The sequence below is a fragment of the Panthera onca genome, chromosome C2, assembly GCF_046562875.1.
Source record: "Panthera onca isolate mPanOnc1 chromosome C2, mPanOnc1 haplotype 2, whole genome shotgun sequence".
NCBI classification, from domain to species: Eukaryota; Metazoa; Chordata; class Mammalia; order Carnivora; family Felidae; genus Panthera; species Panthera onca.
Window position 1 is genome coordinate 129,552,686 of NC_138347.1, and position 16,710 is coordinate 129,569,395.

At 39.6% G+C, this 16,710-nt stretch overlaps 1 protein-coding gene across 7 annotated transcripts in view; it reads right to left on the reverse strand.

Moving 5' to 3' along the window:
* The window catches only part of TMEM108 (transmembrane protein 108), a 402,326-nt gene that overhangs the window by 104,151 nt on the left and 281,465 nt on the right, over nucleotides 1-16,710 (reverse strand). Inside the window, exon 1 of one of the 7 annotated variants that reach the window (XM_060638689.3) lies at nucleotides 9,065-9,347. The exons of the other annotated variants lie outside the window; for them this stretch is intronic. The gene's annotated coding sequence lies outside the window, so the exon portion shown is untranslated. Of the gene's footprint in view, nucleotides 1-9,064; nucleotides 9,348-16,710 lie in introns of those variants that run through there. 7 annotated transcript variants of the gene reach the window in all.

Here is a 16,710-nt window from a genome sequence, read left to right on the forward strand (position 1 = left end):
TTCAGATAAACTTTATCTAAAATTCAAATATTGTGTGGGCATACTTACACTAAAAAAATTGTTTGATGATTATCTGAAATTCACACGTAAATGAGCATCCTGTATTTTACCTGGCAATCCTAAGTCTAGGTCCCATAGATCACCTTTTACACTTACTGGAGACAGTTGTCACTAATGAGATTGAAAACAAAGGACAAGATTCAACCATTATGCCATGTCCATGGCTAGCACATGGACAACTGCATTGTCATATTGATACTGGGCTGATTTTTGATAAGTAAAACTAAACACTAAACCTAAATGCACACAGTTTTCATGGTAGAGATTCACAATCCTTTATCTATAATTTCAAAAGGTAAAACCCTCTAAAAATGGCAAGTTTTTTTATCTAACTCACTAGGCAGCAATATTCTACCCACAGATGCTATTTATTGTCTTTATCTCCTTTAGCATAAACTGTCATACTTTTTGCTACAGAAATATTTGTTTGGTCATGGAGTGCTGCTCTAGAACACCTAGGGGGTATGTATACCATAATATACCATACATATCATAATATGTGATATTTTATTGCCTTTTAAAATATGAAAACTTCTGAGTTGTGCATCTGACCTCAAGAGTTTCAAGAAGTGTGGCAGATTAAAAAATTAATATCCAGAAAAGACTATAAAACTGCATTGTCCAATATAGTAGCCATTAGCTACATGTGGCCACACTGAACATTTGAAATGTGTCTAGTCTGAACTGAGATGCACTGTTAATGTAAAATACACATCAGATTTCAAAGACTTAGCATGGAAAAAGAATATGAAATATAACATGTTGAAATAATATTGTTTTGAAGACATTAGGTTAAATAAAATATATTATGAAAATTAATTTTACCCGTTTATTTTTCCTAGTTTTTTTTAAAAAAGTGTTTATTTTTTTATTTTGAGAAAAACAGTGAGCATCAGCAGGGGAGAAGCAGAAAGAGAGGGAGAGAGAGAGAATCCCAAGCAGGTTCTGCATGGTCAGCACAGAGCCCAACTCGGGGCTTGATCTCACGACTGTGAGATCATGACCTGAACCAAAATCGACAGAAGCTTAACCGACTGAGCCACCCAGGTGCCCCTTTCCTAGTTTGAATGCAGCTACTAACAAATTTAAAATTACTCATGTGGATCCTATTATATTTCTGGTAGACAGCACTGCTTTAGAGACTAATTGTAAAACTCCTTACAGCCATGAAAACTGGATAAGAAAGTGATGTGGGTCATGGAGGCATAGTTAGTTGCTGAGTCCAACTAAAGCTTTGGTCTCCCAACTTGTGGTCTAGTGCTTTTTCCATTTCTCCTTAAAAGACCTCATTCCAGCAAGAAAATCCTCAAATGATAGGACTCTCAACAGTCTTCAGGCTCCACACTTGGCAATGGAATTCTAAGACCACTTCCAGAGTCTGCTTGAATATCTGTGATCCCTGCTGTTGGAAGTAGTAAAATCAAGCACCAACTTGGAACTAACAGTTTCAGGCAGAAGAAGATGAGACGGAGAAAAGCAAATGAAAAAGATTTTTACCTTCCTAGTTCCATTTGATGGGATATTTCCCAACAAATTCAGAACAAAAGAGGCTGGGAGTGCCCTGCATGAAAGGCAGTAGAATTTCAGCCAGAAACTCTGGTAGAGGTAAGCTCCTCCAACAACTCCAACAATGTTGGAAATGTGTCAAGAGGTGGAAACTCACATTTAGCAGAGAGAATGGAGATGTGTCTTACTCTGGTTGACAAATGGCACAAAGGTCCACTACCTTCAGAAAGATAACCTCATAGAAACAAGGTATTCAGTTAATCAGATCCTAGTCACCTGAGGGAATGGGAAGTACTATCACAGTGGGAAGGGAGTCATTTGTTCGGCACTAACTACAACTCCCGCCACAGGAGGCAATGGAAAAGGACTTCTCGCCCATCAGAACACACTCTATTTGGCTGAACTCAGGGAGAAACAAATCTCTAAGGGGATAAGGGCAAAGAACTTTGGGGGACAAAACTAAGCCGCCAGCTAAGTGGAAGCCACCCTGTTAAAGTAGATGCAAACTAACCCCCTCTCTTAAAAAAAGATTTTAAATAATCTCTAAACCCAATATGGGGTTTGAACTTACAATTCTAAGATTAAGAGTCCTATGCTCCACTGATTGAGCCAGCCAGGTATCCCTGCAAACTCCTTTTTGATGTGTCCATGCCAGGTCTGGGGAGCTCCCAGGGACTGCCATTCCCAGGCACTATGCATTTAGCAGTGGTCTTGGTTTCTCCCATCAGTTGAGAAGACAAGATTCAAAGTCATAAGAAAGAGAGAAGGAAACTCATGAGATGTTGTCTTGACAGCATTCCATTTGGTCTTGATAGAAGCACAGACCATCAGAAAAGCTAAATAAACATCTGTAGCCTCGTCCTCAGCATCCTGGAATGACCCAGAGCAATTTGAGAAGGTTCCTGTAGCTGGGGAGGCTGCTGTAATTTTTGACACTATGGAGGCACTTGCTTTACAGATAATTTTAGCTGTTTGAGCACTGTTGGCTGAATAAAAAAGAATGAAATCCTGCCATTTGTAACAACATGGATGGAGCTACAGAGTACTATGCTAAGTGAAATAAGTCAGAGAAAGACAAATCCCATATGATCTCATTCATATGTGGAATTTAAGAAATGTAGCAGATGAACATAGGAGGAAAAAAGAGAGAGGCAAACCATAAAACAGACTCTTAACTGCAGAGAATGAACTGAGGGTTGTTGGAAAGGAAGTGGGCAGGGGGATGGGTTAAATGGGTGATGGGTATTAAGGAGGGCACATGTTGTAATAAGCACTGGGTGTTATATGAAAGTGATGAATCACTGAATTCTACACCTGAAACTAATATTACACTGTATGTTAACTAACTGGAATTTATTATTTTTTATTATTTTTTTACTTTTTAAAATATATTTATTTTATTTATTTATTTATTTAAATATGAAATTTATTGGCAAATTGGTTCCATACAACATCCAGTGCTCATCCCAACAGGTGCCCTCCTTAATGCCCATCGCCCACTTTCCCCTCCCTCCCACCCCTCATCAACCCTCAGTTTACTCTCAGTTTTTAAGAGTTTCTTATGGTTTGCCTCCCTCCCTCTCTGTAACTTTTTTCCCCCCCTCTAACTGGCATTTAAATAAAAACTTGGAAGAAAAAAAAAAAAAAGCATTGTTAGCTGCATTCACTCATTTACACAAACTAGCTGGGTGCCTGGGAAGCACTGGGGTGGGGAGAACTTAGCCAAGGAGTCACACAGGGCTTGGTCTGAATTTTGACTTAACTGAAAAAGTTAATCACTCTCACTTACTTTCTCACAGTTTCTTCATTAGTAAAATGGACAAGAAAATATGTCCCAGAGGGTTCTGTCAGGTATAAATGAGACACAGGTAAAGCTCTTGAAGAGTAACTACCTGAAATGTCAGTTTGGTCCTTTTACATGTGACCCTAAGTCCTTTTTCACAGAGGGGTAGCCAGCTGTCCACCTTTCCTCTTCTCTTCTCAGCCCTTCTCTCCACCTTCATCCCTGCCCTCCCTCCTCTCTTCAACAGCACCACAGAGGCTTCATAATCCACTACGTGTTACAAATGGAAGGGATACAGAATCCTGAAATGGAACATTTGCCATTTAGCTGATTTAATGAGTCAGAAATTGCCCACTTAGAAAAATTTTAAAAGTGTATGATTTACATCTTGACTAACATTTAAAACCTGCACTCTTTCCAACACGCAGCCAGAAGAGACACTTCAGAGCTCAGGGAGAGGGATCCTTGAAGTACACACTCATTCTCACCTCTGCCCTGCTCCCAGTATTTCTTAATGTGGGGGTAAGAAAGGGGAAGAAAGCGCTGGGAGCGGATTCAGTGTTCACTTGGCTCTCACTAGGAAATATGAGCTATAGTTTTCAAGTGATGGACAAAATCCAAGCTTCCTGATGAATGAACAAAAGAAAGACAGTCTATTAGTGTGGATAGCACTGTGCCCACTTGATAGGAAAAAAAGACACATTTATTATTCATTCCATTAGGCAGACACTCTTTTATCCATAAGAAAATATATACATATTTAATTTCTTCTACCTTTATGTCTTTCTAGGCCAGAGTTATTAACCCGGGGTTCCTGGATGGGCTTAAATGGACTCATAAACCCATTAAAATTAAGTGAAGAGTTCATGTGTATGTGAAGGTTTCCACAAAGAGATTGTTTTAAGTCAATTCTCAGAGGGGTTTAAGACCTACCTCCAAACACACCCACAATGATGAACTACTGCTCTGTAAACTACCACAGAGCCCAGTCCCTTCTTCACTCCTAACAGGCTCTTTTGCTTTAAGCTAAGTCATGTAGATCTCATAACATCTGGGGCTGGGTGAGTCCTCATCAGGTAGGACTGTTCCATCCCAATATGTGTAGCATCCTTGGCACCTGCCCATTAGTGAGTAACACTCACTAGTCACTGAGACAACCAAAAATGATCACATATATTTACAAGTCCCCCAAAGAAAGTAGTACCTCCTCTGGTTGAGATGATTAAGTTCACCTTCCCTGCTTCTATATTGTCATCAAGAAAATGAGAAAGGTAGGCAAGATGACCTCCATCGTTCCTTCCAGCTCTATGATTCAGTAATATCTCACACATATCATCTCCTCTTTGAGTGTCATGCCCATTCCTATTCACCCCATTATGCTGACAGATGTGTGTTCCTTTGAGTGACCTGCACAGTACCATTAAAAAGTGTAAAACTTTGGCCTGGTCCTAGACTCAGTGCTGCCTATGGTTAGTTGTGTGACTTTGGGAAGTCCTTTAGTCTCCTGAGGCTTTGATGTCCATTAACTATAAACAAAATAAGTTGATTTGGAAGTTCAGTTCAGGTCTAAACTTAGATGGTTCTATGCAGTAATGAGGGTAGGGTCTATGGGGTTTCCTGCACCTCAAGAAAGTTTCCAGAAGTCTTTCTTCAAATATTACAACAAATCTACCTTTAGAAAAATGTGTATGTTGTCCTTACAAGGCTGAGTTAGAGTCAGAGGATCTAGCATGCTCTTTTCACTGCCCTAAGTGTTAGACTACAAATCAGATGTCTGATAAAGAAAAAAGGACACAAAAGTCCTAGGTGAGGAAATATCCTATTTGGGTTTACTGATGACAATCTGGGAATCTGATGGCCTTAAGGGAAATGATGAGGCACAAAGCTCAGATGGCAATTCCTCTCCGAGGCCTACTTTAGCTCCTGAAGCAGAATTAAGAGCTCACAACCTAATGTCAATGTATTTTTACTATGTTGCATGAATTTTGCCAAAAATTTTAATCAACAATTTTGATTACTAGTTCACCTACTTACATCTTTACTAAAAATCTGAAAACTGTCTTTGAAGACAGACCTTGTGCTGGACTCCTCTTTGCCTCCTTGGTGCATACTTAGCACAGAGCCTAACACACACATTCAGATGAATGAATGCAAGGTGGCAGGTATAAGGCCAGCCTGTAGGCTAGAGAGAGGTGAAATGATAAAAACAAGCTTGGCTTGTTATTCTAGGTAGGGGCTGGTTCATGATAGTCTATCAATGTAGCCTTTGAGCTCTGCCTCCTCTAAGTCCCAGGAGAATCAGAGAAGTGCCTGGTGTGCTGATTACTCTTTTCCTGCAAACGAGACACTTCCTGAACTCACACACTAGCTGGGTGGTTCTTTGAAGCCAACTGAACCATACTGTTAATTCCTGCTTTCTCTTTTGTGAATAGCATCTAACAGGCAGAAAAGACCTACATTTTCTCTAGAGATCCAACACCATGTAAGAAATTATTTCCAAGCAATGACTTTTGAATCATTAAATTCAAGTATTTCAATTGAAAAACGATAGCCCTATAATAGGGAAGTTTGGGGCCTTGTGAGAGAGGTTGTGGACACAGCACTCGCTGGGTAAAAAGTTAGTATTTCCTAATGACACTTTGATGTAGCTGATTCAATTCCCTAGATGATTTGCCTCTGCAGGGCTGTCAAGCCCTGGTCCTCTTTCTGTTTCCTAGTTCTTCCCTTTACATAGAACTCCTTACCCTCTTCATCAATTAGTTTGCTCAATCTTGCCTGGTTTCTCCAATTCTACTTGTTGGCCCCTTGGGGATGGTTGGGGTGGTATGGAGTAGGACAATGGGCATGGCATGACTGCTTAGATGTTTAGGTATGGTTTTGGGGTACAGAGCTAGGATATGTGATCATCTGAAGTAACTAGGAATGGTAAGAACCAAAGTCACAGAACATAGTATCCTGGTTTAAAGATCAAAATAGTGTTTTGTTTTGTGACCAAAAATCCCCCCAAAACTTAGAAGGTGTGCTTCAGTACCTCAATAATTCCATTACCAGTCCCTCTGCCCAAGCTGCACAAGGAAGGTTGGGGCCGAGGTTATGGCCCTTTTCCTGATAGAACTGTGTGCTGATCTGGGGTGGCTGGAGAATTGTGTGTATGTGGGGGCATTCTTCAAGTAGGAAGAAAAACCCTGCTGCAAAAACTGGCTAATATGACCATGAAACAAAAGGTTTCAGCCACATCTAACTGCCAAGGTCTTTTTGAGAGCAGAAGGTGTCTATGATGCCTGCCTATTTCTGAGCGAGACTCAGAAAGTCCCTTTTTATGGATTAGGACCAATAGTTTCCAGTCCCCAACCCAGCTCCACCAGCTAAAAGCAGCAGTGAGTAGCAGAAAGGACACAGGCTTGAGAGGAAGATCTGGGTTCGAGTTACATCTGTCTCTGCAAAATAACTTTGTGGCCCTCAGCAAGTCACAAACTCAGCATTCTAATCTCATTATCTCTAAGTAAAGGCACTAAATGGGTTTCAAGGTCTTTTAGGATCTTTATTCAGATATCACTTATTGAGTACCTACTGTGTTCTAGATACTAGATTTTCTAGGCGCTAGAGCTATAGCATTAAACACAAAAGACTAAATAATTCCTGTTTTTGTGTAGCTTATATTCTAGTGGAGGGAGAGTGATAATAAAGTAAATTATACTGGGGGCGCCTGGGTGGCTCAGTCAGTTGGGCGTCCGACTTCAGCTCAGGTCACCATCTCACGGTCTGTGAGTTCGAACCCCGCGTCGGTCTCTGGGCTGATGGCTCAGAGCCTGGAGCCTGTTTCCGATTCTGTGTCTCCCTCTCTCTCTGCCCCTCCCCCGTTCATGCTCTGTCTCTCTCTGTCTCAAAAATAAATAAATGTTAAAAAAAATTAAAAAAAATAAAGCAAATTATATTGTCGTTTGGAAGGTGATTAGTATTATGGATGAAATACTGAAGAGTAGGGTAATGAGGACCAAGAAAACTAAAGCTGGAAACTGGGGGAGAGGACAAGTTGCAAATTCTCTGATACATGATCTTTTGGAACCTCAAAAGAATGCCTTCAAAAGAAAATCTGAGGAATAGGGATATGATGCCCATTGTACTGACATAATCAAAAAGAGGAAAATGAAGTTTATCTTTCACAAAATAGCTGGGAATGATCTTAATTAGCATTTCTTACCTCTTAACTAGCTCATTTCCATAAGGAAAAGGTAGATCTCAATATTTGCTTACAGTTTGGGTTGGGAGTATTGACATGGAAGCGGCTTAAGCTCAGGAGGGGTGCAGTCTTATTGAGGACTTCCTAGTTACAACTAGGGATCCTTGGGAATCCCACAGAGTTTATAGGTGACAGGCAGCTTAGAGTTTTACAATTTAAGGCAGTATAATTACTGGCAGCTTCAGATTTACTGGTCAGGGAACTGCCTAATCACTCTAAATGGCAACAGGTCACTTCATAGCATTGTGAGAAGCCAACAGTTAAAAAGGACTCAATAAATGATCAATAACTCACCAGAAACTCTTCTTCCTCCATGAATAAAGCACTCTCATTGTGCCAATGTTTGGTTATAAGTGTTCTGGAGGTTCTTTCCCTCTCCCTTCTCCCTCCCTCTCCATTTTTCCAGTCATCCATTCATATTCCCTCCCCTGCTCCCTCCCTCTTTCTTTGCAGAACTGGCTAACATATATATATTTAAGTTTGAGCTCCAGAACTAATTCATTTACATAATTTTCCTAATTGCAAAGAAGTGAGTAGAGGAAGGAAAGAAAAAAGCAAAGACTGGCATATAGCACACATATAGACAACTGGTGTTTGCCAGCCTGCAGACATCACACGATGCACTTATACTTAACAAATGCAAAAAAAAAAACAAAAACAAAAAAAAAAAAAAACCACTGGGTGGTGGCTCCCATTGACCATAATGCAAGTAATGGATTTCCTGGCAAACATTTACTGTTTGAGTCCCAGCAGTTAATTGGCTCCCAAATCTGATCCCAGAAAAGACAATGCTTGGAAAGGTCACCTGAAAATCAGGACATTTTCCAGAATGTGCATTATCTCATAGCTTTCCAAATCCCTGTTATCGTATTATTATGTTATTCCATTCCTCATGGCCTCTTTTCTGAAAATTTAGGTATCTGTTCTTCAGACTCTCAGACAAAACAGATAAGCTGTTTGGAAAATAATATAAAACTTTACAACAGAGAAGTATTCGTAGGTTTCCTTTGTTGGCACCACTTACATGACTACAATTTGTAATAAAAGAGAATGTCTTCTTGTTATTAGATTGTATCACATCAACAGTGACACTGTGCATATGCACAGCTCTCTGGATTCATTCTGTAGGCTCAGGTAAAAATGTTTACAACATGCTATCTAGCTTTGAAGTGGAGCAAATATGATTTGTAAGTCAATCTTCTGTCCTCTTTCTTCCTCAACACTCACATTCCTAATTATTTCTACTGCATCCTCTACCATAGTACTTCCCAAACTTTTAGGTCCATATAAGTCAGATTCTATTCAGTATATCTAGGCTGAATCCTACATTTCTACAAGCTCTCAGATGACACTAATGCTACTTGGCGTTATGCTCCATGGACCATATTTTGAATAGCAAAGTTCTACATTTCCATGCCACATTGCCCTGGCCTGGGTCTGCATCATCTCACTGGACTTTATGATAGCTCACTCACCCTTCTGTTCCAAAGTCTTCATATTGTCCAAGAGGTCTTTCTGAAATGTAAATCTGAACCCATCAAATTCTCTTCTTACCACTCCTACAGTGGCTCCACATTGCCTACTAAAGTTTCAGCTTCTTAATGATGGCCTTTGGGCTCCTTCATGATTGGTTGGGCCCAGCACCTTGCCAGATTCTTTTGCCACTCCTCCATCTTAAGCTTGATGTCCTTGTATGGTAGCCAGGTTCTACAGTGATCGCAACAAGATATCACATCCTGTCTGATACCCTGGTGTGGTCTCCCCTCCCATGTTGCATAAGACGACCTGTGTAATCACCAGAATTTTGTGTGACTTCAAAGATTAGGTCATAAAAGATGTTTTGGCTTTTTCCTTGTCCTCTTTTGGATCATTTGCTCTGGGAGAAGCCAACTGTCATGTCATGAGGACATGTGGGCAGGCATATCAAGAAACCCACACGGTAAAGGACTGGGGCTTCTTGCCAACAGTCACATGAGTGAACCATTTGGAAGTAGATCCTCCAGTCCCAGTTAAGTCTTCAGATGACTGCAACCAAATGACAGACCTCTAGCTAGAACCCCTCAGCCAAGCCACTTCCAAATTCCTGAACCAAAGAAATAATGAGATAGTAAGTATTTGTTGTTTTAAGTCACTCAGTTTGGAGGAAATTTTTTGTGCAGAAATAGATGCTCTTTACACAGTGTGCATCTCCCACAAACTGCTGGCCCCTCTTCTGGGAAAACCATTCATCTAGAAAACTCCTATTCATCCTTTGAGATCCAGATCTCTAGATGTTTCCTCCAGCAAGCCTTCATTGACCTCTTCACTCAAAAATTTGGCCAGATGGTTTTTCTTTGGGCTTCCATGATGCTTTGAGCATGTATCCATATCTGTATTTATTATAATGTTCAGTCATTATCTATATGTCTGATAGTCCCACTAGACTATAAGCACCTTAGATGCAGGGAACTGTACCATTTTGGTATCCTCAGTGCCAATCACAGTGCCTGGCACATAGCTAGAATGGACAAATGAATGAAGTCAACTGCCCTTGAATCATGACTTTACAGCAACTACATCCCTTTATCTTGGAAGTCCTGTAAGCAACCCTCACCACTTGTTTGACCTGGCATCTCACACGGGCCAGCTATGACTCAATTTGTTAACCACTTAATTTTCAGCTTGTTATCACACCATTCATTGAGTTGCTTCAATGGCTCTTAACCAAAAGAACATGTGAGAATTACCTGTTGATATTTAAAAGAATACTCCACGTACACATACATACTCCAGTCCTGGCCCCAGAGATTCTGATTCACTAGTTGTGAGATAAGCTCCAGACACGTACATTTTAAAAGTCTCCACAGGTGACTATTCATATCCAAGTTGTTACTCACTGGTTTATTGATGTTTATTCTATGCCCAAAGATAAGAGAATAGAATAAAAAATTACTAAAACAAAACAACAATAACAAAACCCAAAACTCTTAAATATAGGAAGGTATAATAATAAGTGATATGGCTGGGTGGGGGATAAATATTATACCAGAAAATCTAGGCTTGGAGAACTATTGCAAGTGAACACATTTTTTTTTTTTTTTAAAGAACATCCTCAGAGCCAAGGCAAAAAGATTTTAATGAATTGGACAACTCTCAACATTTGAAAGAGGTAGCATATAAGTTCATATGTAAAGACAACTTTTGCCCTGGTACTGAATTATAGGAGGGATTTACCTCCCAAGTCTTTATGTAAGAAGCCACTGAATAACGCAGTAAATGATGTTTTTGATGTATTTTTTTAACCAAAGCAGGACACTTTTACATACAGCCACTTTTAAGAAAGCTAAATACATATTGTAAAATGCTAGGGTGGTGAAGGTATTTCTATGGTGAGCCAAACAATAACATATGTAGTTTTGTTGTCATCTTACTTGATATAAGAGAATTACAGACCCTGGAGGAGAAAGCAGCATGAATATTTCATTCATTTTCAATGGTCTCACTCAGGCTTTTTGCAGAAGCTCAACAGTAGATCTCTCTCCACTCCAGTTCCTCACCAGGCAGTCCAAACTTGGGATATTCTCCCAACACATCTGTGCGTACCAAAGACGGAAGGTGGAGATGGAAGCTTGTAGGTACAGAATCAATGTTAGTGACATTGGCCATAAAGGTTCCTATACACAGGACTCAGAATCACAGTATGGTAGCCTCAACAAATGATGCAAGGATAGGTTTATTTTATCTGTAAGTTAGTGCTGCACTATAGTGCAGGCTACAGTGATCACCCAACCCAAAGCATGTGTTTTGTCCACTAACAGGTTGGAAGCTCAAGGACAAGTTTTTAAATGAATTATTTCAAAGCTTTTAGGTAGAACATCAAACCTCAAAGGCATACAGAATGTTAGAATCAGGAAGAAGCTGCTGTCTGGAGGGAGTTAAGTTAAAAAAAAAAAAAGAACACGTAATCAAAGGATCCTGTCTTGCCTATGTCTGGCTTTGATGATTCCTAGTGGATCTATGCCAAATTGGCCCATCCAGGAATAACCAACTTTTGATAACAGTCAACCAGTCACTGAGGTATCAAATAGCTATCACCAACTTCCCTTGCCAAACACAAAGGGAAGCTTTCGGTGTCATGTAAAAGTGCTAGACTATAGATGCAGACTGGGAAAGGACTGGGGTCCTAAAATGATACTTGATGTCATTAATATTGTAAAAAAATTACAAAGATTGTACAGTTTAGAGATACACATGTAAGTTCTGATCCACACGTGAAGACACATTCTAGCAGTGCGGTCCAACAGAACTTTCTGCAATTGATGGAAATATTCTATATCTGCACCGTCCATTATGGTAGCCACTAACACATGTGGCTATTGAAAACTTCTAATTTTATTTAATTTTAACTAATTTAAATCACCACATGTATTTAGAGGCTATCATATTGGATAACACAATTCTATAGGTTATAGACCAAACTGTTTCTCCTCTGGAACTACTAACTGAGATTCTTGATTTTACCTGCTAATGAGGGGTATTCCCAAGTAAATCTGTATGTTCCACGGGCAACCTGGTCATGACTTGTGCCCTGAAAGCTTTGGCAGCAGTGTCAACCAAATCACCAGAGCCTCCCAAGCCAATAGCTGACTTTAAGTCTTGGGAGAGGAAAGACTCCTCAGTCATCTGGGTGTCATTAAAAATCAACTTGTCAAAAGAACTCTAGGAAATGAGGGCCAAGACACCAGGGTTCAAAGTACTATGTTATATTTAATATCAAAAGCAGCGTAACATAATTAGAATTCAGCAAGTATGGGGTTAAGTACTTCCCTGCTATGGTAAATAATGTGACTTGATTTTCCCAATTTCCATTCTACCCTCTTTCTAGCTGGAGAGACTGAAAAACTTAAAATCATGTTCCCTAGATTACAGTGTGTAGCAGCATTCTAGGTGTGTATTACATGCTTGTGAGAAACCTGGAAGGAAGAAGCAAGCAAGAGACCATTGCCCTACTTCTACAGCTCCTCCTTAGAATAAGAAGCAGTGAGGCAGCTGTGTTCAGTGTTTCAGTATCTTCATCATGGCTTTGTCGGTGCTTACAGAGAACTGTGGTGGTCCCTGGGGTCTAAAACCTCTGGATTGCTGCTACACTGGTGTGTCCTTGGACCTAGTAGTTTCTGATTTCTAATGTCTGAAATTTCCAATAGTTTCATAAGCACTTAACTCCTTATCTGCAATCCCCTTCTGCTTAAACTATCTAGCATGATTTCTGCTTCCTGTTTTCCTCATTGACACACCTGCATTCTCCCATTTAGTCCCCTCAGCAACTCTGGAAGTTAGGTAATTTCTCCATGGACTGTTTTACAGATAATCATCAAGTCCAGATCTGCTTGTACATTCATGGTCTCATGTTTTTCTCCAAAGAGATCTAGACGCATATCATGGACTACTTAAAAAGTTAGGACATGTGCTTAGACCATCACTGCTTCTTTTTGTGATGATTTTGTACCCGAAGCAGAAAGGAACATAACGTAATGACCACTTGGAGAGGGAATGATGTTATCTTTGCTAGAAAACAGTGTTGTCACCTGTGGACATAAGTTCATTCCCAGCTGGTTTCCCCCGAGAAAGTCATAGTTCCAACTTAATAGAATCAATCTCTGGTCATAGACAAGCAGCTACAAATGAGGTTCTTGCTCATGAGCAATCTTGACACAAGAATGGGATGGCTAAAATAATCTATTACCAACAGGGAAAATAGCCTAAAGGACACCTTTTGTTGGGTGAATCAATATTATTGTTTACTTCTCTAAAGTCAAACATCTAAACTCCCAAGAATTTTCATCACCAGAACCCCAATACTCTATAAATCACTGATTATCCTCTTTGTAGGATGAGATAATGACCACTCCATGGACATATCAAATAAGTACTCTGAAATAGCTAACTGCTCTTATATCAGGCTTGAGAGGAAGAAAACAATCATTGCCAAAGTGGATGTGACTTTCACAGCAGATGTCCCATCTTTTGCCCTCTAGCAGTGGTTGCATGGTCTAGAGAAGGACAGCATGAGTGACTGACTTCTCCACTTTGCTCAAATGCTGACTGCAGGCTTGGATTACTCAGGCTGAGGATTATATGTGTCCTCATTTTTCTGTTACTAACTTTGGGCCACTTGATTGCTTAAAAGTCCATTCTTCCAGAGGCTGGCATGAATGATGAAATTCACATTCAAACCAGTGAAGTTGATGTTTTAGTATCAGTGTAATCTCTAAGCATTACCACTCTGAGAATTTTTCTCATATAGACTGCAGTTGTAATGCAGTGTTCTAGGATTTGAGGAAGGTCAAATTTAAAGAATTTCTAACACGCTGTTTTTGTGTGGATTTTTCTTATTCACCACAAAATACTGTATGAAATTAGTCATTTTTGAATTTAAGTGAAAAGAACGATTTCACAGAAATCCTTTGGGAGACATAAACACAAGATTATAAGCTACTCATTAAATCAACAAATCTGTTTTTCTTATCAGTGAATACTCTTTAATATTTATCTTTAATAACTCAGAAAAACCATGAACTCATCTATGATCCAGGACACTTTCAGATCCATGAAGAAATCTCATTCTTACACTTTTAAGTCACATTCTCTAAGCACTAAAAGGATTTACTTTAACTATAATTAGGATAGAATAGTAATGTAGTAAACAGTAGCATATACAGCATACCCAAAGAACTGTTATAGTTTTCAAAGGTAGCACCCATTCAAGCAGTAACTTAGCTTCAGATGACGTAAATGTTCCTTGCTACTTACTTGTTTATGCAGAAAATGTAATTCAGTTAATTTCTCCTTGTCACTCCAATTCATTCCCTTTAAATTACCACCATAGTATTTTGTTTTTCTCCAAGAAATTAAGAACATTTCCAGTTCACCATTGCCTGGAGTTCTTTCTTGTGCTCTCTACCTTAGCTGGGGTGTCCTCAAGGGGTCAGGACAAAGTAATTGGCTTGCAAAGTTTTAGAAACCATCAGCTATGATCTACAGTAGCAGAGAACTTCCAAAAACTTGGAAGGCTTGTTTAAGTATTTCAAATGGTGATTCTCATTGTTATCCCATTAGCAGGGTATTCAGAATAAAAATTTGTTTCTCAAGAGCCTATTCTCAAGAGATCTGGAAAAAAGATGCCTGGCAAAAAAAAAAAGGGGGGGGGGGATTCTGTTTGGAGTTTTTGGCAAGATTTTTGCAAAACAACTCTGTTGTGTGAAAGGGTATGATTACTGTACTGCAAGTTCTTTGAGGGCAGGAACCCCCTCTCCTCCTGCTTGCATCCTCAGCAGTCAGTGGGGCTTGACACCCAGTAAGCACTTCTAGATATCTGATGAACCAAGTATTCAAAATTCACAAATACCACAACACTCTCATTTCTAATGACAGAAACGGAAATAGGGCTCCTTGCTTTCTCCAGACCCTCTGTCTTGGTCATTGGGCTCATAGAAACTTGAGCCAATGGAGATAAAACCTCAGTTATGTTTCTCTTTCTCCCATTTTTGCTTGAACAATCTTTCTATGTTACTATGGTAATACCTGGTACCAGGATGCTGGTATTTCATTTATAAGGTAAATGAAAGTGGGAAGGAGGAAGAGATCGTGAGTTATGCAGTTCATAAGAAAATCTGCCCAGACGGCAACCTCTTTGGCAATCTGTAAAGCTTGTGCATGTTCCATTTTATAATAAATACATTTAAATAATACATGACACTATACAGAACAGATATACTATGTTGAAACAGAGATCCACTGAGCCCAAGAAAACTGCATCAAGTATGAGATTATGAATAAGGGAATATTTTCAGACTTTTGAAAAAACAGCAGGGAGAATTTAGTCCATAAATAGGACATTTTCTCATTTCAACATATATAAAGGTAATAGCTACAGAATTTCAAAGATGAGTATATGAAGCTATGCAGACTGAAGGCTGGATATTAACCAGGGACCTGATCTGAATGGTAAGTACACTGGTTACTATAGTTATAAAGGGCAGGGATAAACTAATAAAACAAAGACATCTCTTAGTAATACTTCAGAGCCAGGTAATGTGCAACTTTAGAGCCAGGTATGACCAAAGCTAGAATCTGAGGGGAGGAGAAAACAGCATGCAGTGACTGACATCTGAAGTCAAGTTTCTCCACATCACTTTTATACTTCGATGACTGTAATTTATTAAAACCCAAGCTGGGAATGTTTCTGCCTGTCCAAAGCAGGTGCTGTAACACTGTAGGAAACCTTCCATCCAGTAGATTAATTTTGTGTGAGGACATCTGAAGAAAGCTGCTATGGCTTCTTGATTTATGACTTCATTAAAATGTTTGGGCTTCAAATCTCCATCAACATTTATTGGAATTAACAGCTTCTTAAAATGGAAATATTCAATGATAAATTAATGTAGCTTGGACCTTGTATGAGGAAAAAACAAGGCACTTTAGGCATGCTTTATATACCTTGAGGAAAAGAGGAATACTTTCTGCTCCTGTATACTAATAAGTCTTAGGAATGAGTAGGTGAGAAGAGGTAAGTGAGAGCATGAAGAGAACAATAATGAATTCTCAGCCACAAAGAGTAGATAGAAATGCCAGCATTCTTTTCAGAAATGCATTAAGAAAAAGGTCTAGGGGCGCCTGGGTGGCTCAGTCGGTTGAGCCTCCAACTTCAGCTCAGGTCACGATCTCATGGTCCGTGAGTTCGAGCCCCGCGTCAGGCTCTGGGCTGATGGCTCAGAGCCTGGAGCCTGCTTCCGATTCTGTGTCTCCCTCTCTCTCTGCCCCTCCCCCATTCATGCTCTGTCTCTGTCTCAAAAATAAATAAAGATTAAAAAAAAATTTAAAAAGAAGAAAAAGGTCTAAATTGTTCCTGCTGTAGAAAGACCACAGCCAACTGAAAATCAAAGGGCTGGTGTGTCTGTTGCAGACATTAACTGACTTATTGTCCACAGAGATCTCAATCCAAAGATGTAACTTCCAGGTGTGCTGTTTGAGAAGATTCCAACAAGGACACAAGAGTATGAGCTTTCTAGGTAGTTCTCACTTTTTTATATTTACAGCACTCAGCTACATCTAACAGATATTAAATATTTGATGAATGAATCAG